Source organism: Octopus sinensis, linkage group LG11 (assembly GCF_006345805.1).
Source record: "Octopus sinensis linkage group LG11, ASM634580v1, whole genome shotgun sequence".
NCBI classification, from domain to species: Eukaryota; Metazoa; Mollusca; class Cephalopoda; order Octopoda; family Octopodidae; genus Octopus; species Octopus sinensis.
The window spans coordinates 64,853,451-64,858,450 of record NC_043007.1 but is presented as its reverse complement, the minus strand read 5'-3'; positions in this window follow the sequence as shown (position 1 = coordinate 64,858,450).

The following is a 5,000-nucleotide window of genomic DNA, read 5'->3' as shown; positions in this document are numbered from 1 at the left end:
GCGACAATCTACCCATCGCACACTGTATATGTATATATATGCATGTATATATATATATGTTATATATATATACATGTGTGTGTGTGTGTGTGTGTGTGTGTGTGTGTGTGTGTGTGTGTGCGTGTGTTTGTGTGTGTATTTATGTAAGTACTTATACAAATAACTATGTGTGTCCGTGTTTGTGGGAAGGTGGTATGCATACATGTATATATGTATCTATTATGTTGCATGGTATTCGTTTCACCCAAATTGCATAAATACTCCTATTTAACTCTGAACATCGGAAATACAACGGACCATAACGATAGCTCGAAAGAAAATTTTAATTCACAGGCGCTATTTTGAACCAAATGTAATATAAAATATAGGCATATGCGTATTTATATGTATTTATGATCGTTAAACTGACTGGCATCTTGATAAGACACATAGATATGCACACACGCACGCACACACACACACGCACACACACACACGCACACACACATACATACATACATTACATATATATATATACATATATATATGCATATATATATACATATACATATATATATTCTCTCTTTTACTCTTTTACTTGTTTCAGTCATTTGATTGCGGCCATGCTGGAGCACCACCTTTTAGTCGAACAAATCGACCCCAGCCTAGTACTTATTCTATCGGTCTATTTTGCCGAAACGCTAATTTACGGGGATGTAAACACACCAGCATCGGTTGTTAAGAGATGTTGGGGGAACAAACACAGACACACAAACACACACACACAAACACACACACACACAAACACACACACACACCAGAAGGTTCAAATTAAATTAATCTTAATATAAAACTTGTGGTTCTAGGCTTGCCAATGTGAAAACAGAATTTAGTTCTTATAATCACCATTTACCAATTGCATTGTTAATCATTCTGTTGTATGTATTAGACGACGAAACCGAAACATATTTGAACATTCGAAAAAATATCTGATAAAGAAAAAGTATTTTGTGTGAAAAACATTCACTAACATTATCGTTAGTTTATTTATTTAGAAGAGTATTAACTAGAGATTTAAAAAATTAAGTTATGATAATAATATTTTTTCTTCATTTTTTTTTAATCTAAGCTACGAGTGTCAAATGTGCGCAAACAAACTGCCATGTTTTTCATTTATAACCACAGCTGTGATAATTGAATCAGGCATTTCAAATATATCAAATAAATGAAAGTGGATATTAGAAGTGGCTATCAACTGGTAATTTAACTAATTAATTTTGCAAGTCCTAATTATGTTATGACTAACTAGTTTTATGCTTCCTTTGGCAATTCTACCTTCGTCTTCCTCGGTCTATTCTTGTAATGTACCTTCTTTTGATACACTAAATATAAATTTATCAACCGAGTGATCATTTTTAATGTTTATCTTTCAATTGATCGATCACCAGTGAAATATCCTGTGTTTATGTGTGTGTGAGAGAGAGAGACACAGAGAGAGAGAATGTGTATGCACGTGTGTGTGTGTGTGTGTGTGTGTGTGTGTGTGTGTGTGTGTGTGTGTGTAAAACAGATATGGCATCCAATGCTTTACAGAACATAAACACGTTTCATTAAGCTGCATAATTGCATAACGATGTAGAAACACTATATAATCTTACCTTTTACCTCATTAGTGTTCCACATTAAATACAAGAGGAATTGACAATTTTCTGGTTATACAAATTATCAACAACTTTGCATGATACAAAATGTGAAAGAGAACACAGGGGAAAAAGCACCATATAATAACAGCAGTAATAATCAGAAGGTGTCTGCCGCTGGTTGTCAGGTTAAATTGGTAAAGGTACTTTGTCGCATTTACAGCACCTTTCGAGATGTGTGTCGGTATATGTGTATGGTATTGTATATATGATATATATATATATATATATATATATATATAATAGATATATAATATATATATAGATATATATATATATATATATATATAGATATAGAGAAGAGAGAGAGAGAGAGAGAGGTAATAGGGTCAATAAGACCCAAGAAAGACAAAGGTGTCAGGTAATGCTGAGTAAGTGCTATGGATATACCATAGTTAAGCTCCAAGTTCAGTGATTATGCGAACAAGGAGTCTATCGTAGGTCATATATCAGCAAGTGTATATGTAATTTTTTTTCACAATGAGATATAAAAAACCAAGGCTGTGAAGATTTTATAACATTTATAAATAGGTCTTACAGCTGTTTCCAGGATATTTATTATATCCCTTCATTGGAGACGGTATGAGAAAACGGTTAAGTAATAGTTAATTTAGATAAGATACGAAATAGAGAGTGAAGTGGAGGAATGAAAACAGATGTGAGATATGCAGGGATATTGCATTTGTAGATCCATTGTTTAGGCATTCCTCCACTTCACTCTCTATTTCGTATCTTATCTAAATTAACTATTGCTTAACCATATTCTCACACCATCTCCGATGAAGGGATATATAATCCCTTTGTCTGTACTTCTTGTCTCCTCTATGTTTAGCCCCTTGTGGGCAATAAAGAAATAAATATTTAAATGTACATACATACATACATACATACATACATACATACATACATACATACATACATACATACATACATATACACGCACCCACTTACATACATAATTATATTTACATGTATATGCATGTTTATGTGTGTATGCAAGTAGTAAATTTGATAGTTAATTCGTTTTGAAACAGATATCGATGTACTAGTGGTAAGGTCATTCTGCCAATAAAAACACATACACTTGTTATTCTCATTTTTATGAATAACTAATTCATTAATTCGTTTGCCAAGCTGCTCCACCTCAGAACTGTTTTCTTTTCAGTGTTCTTTCTACAACTTTCTTTAAGCCTTTTCGTGTCTAGTAGTTATGTGAGTGTGTGTGTGTGTATTTGTTTGTGTGTGTGTTGTGTGTGAGTGTTTGTGTGTGTGTGTGTGTGTGTGTGTGAGTGTGTGTACTGGTGATGTGTGTGCTTATAGAGGTTAGTGATCATGTCAGTGTTTTCAAGCGTGTTTGCATCTTTTTGTTTCAGTCATTACGTTTCGTTTTATATGTGTGTTTATGTGTGTGTGTGTGTGTGTGTGTGTTGTGTGTGTGTGTGTGTGTGTGGTGTGTGTGTGTGCGAGCGCGTGCGTGAATATAGTTTTGTTGCTTTCTCTGCTGTTTTTCTGTCAACTAGGTAGATATCAGGGATTGATTATTTTTCTTTATACTACCATCTGTTTTCTTAGTAAGTTATTATTACCTATATAGCTATTATGTGATCACGCGCCAACAGGTATATCTATACACATATGCGTACCTATATGTGTGTATCTGTGTGTACGTGTGAGAATGTTTATACTTACATTTGTGCTCATGCGCTGCTCCATAACATGCACATATGCATATATAGATACGTGTATACACGCATGCAAGCCACTGTGCTTTTATATACACGTACGAAAAACAGTCACACAGCCTGTTCGTGCACGTACGTATATTGCTGGTTAATCAGATGTACAATACTGCATTAAACTGCATAAAATTGCTCTATATGCATTGTGTAATTAATAATATATTATTATTATCATTCTAAAGGCGGTGAGCTGGCAGAATCATTAGCATACCAGACATATTGCTTAATGAAATTTCGTCCGTTTTTATGTTCTAAGTTCAAATTCCGACGCGCTCAATTTTGTCTTTCATCCTTTCGGGTCGATAAAATAAGTACTAGTTGAGCACGAGGTTCGATATAATCGACTTGGTCCTTCCCACAAAATTTCAGGCCTTGTGCCTATTGCAGAAAGAATTATCGTTAGCAGTGGATTGGGAAGAGCGATAAAATGCTTTCAGATATTTTCCCGACTCTCTTACGCTCAGTTCAAATCCGCCGAGGTCAACATTGCCATTCTTCATTTTGGAGTTGATAAAATGGACTGACCGACAGTCAAGTACTAGGACTGATGCTAGTGACTAATTCCCTTCTTTTCAAAATTGCGGACCCTCTGCCTAAATTAGAAACCGTCATAGTTATAATCGAATTATTACTTATGTTACAAGGTGGCGAGTTGGCAAAGTCGTCAACACGCCGGGCAAAATGCTAAGCGGCATTTCATCCATTTTCAGGTTATGAGTTCAAATTCCACCGAAGTCAACTTTACCTGTTATCTTTTCTGGGTCGATAAAATAAGTACCAGTTGAGCACTGGCGTCGATGTAATCGACTTACATCTTCCTCCGAAATTGCAGGCCTTGTGCCAAAATTTGAAATCGTTATTTTTACTTATGTTACAAGGTGGCAAGCGGGGCAAATGCTTAACGGCATTTCCGTACGTCATTACATTCTGAGTTGAAATACCGCCGAGATTGACTTTACCTTTCATCCTTTGCGATTGATGAAATAAGTCCCAGCTGAGCACTGCGGTTGAGGTAATTGACTATCCCCATTTGCAACTGATTCACAAGCCACATGAAAGTTCAAAATCAAGATGCTGCACAGAACGAATATACAATTGCAACACATGAATATTTGCAACAAAAAATGCAGGTCCTGCATTGGTCCTAAAAGCCATTATAGGTTCCATGGTCACTGAAAACAAGTAATTTATCAACGATGGCCATACTCCTTTAACGAGTAGACAACCATGATAAATGTATGTGGTATATATATATATATATATATATATATATATATATATATATATATATATATATGTTACATGTATCGATATATGCACGCATGCATGTATATATGCATGTACGTATATACGTATGCGTATATTTCCATATGCTTCTGTATGCTTGTATATATTCCATATATTTGTATATATAGTTATAGATATATATGTATGTGCGTATATATGAATGTATAATATATTTATGTCTGAGACACATACATTCACATATTTTATGCATGCTGTTATAATTTGAATAATTGATGTGTTTTCAATATGTGTCATTTGTCAGATGTATAAGAATTGCGAGCCAAGTATTTGATGC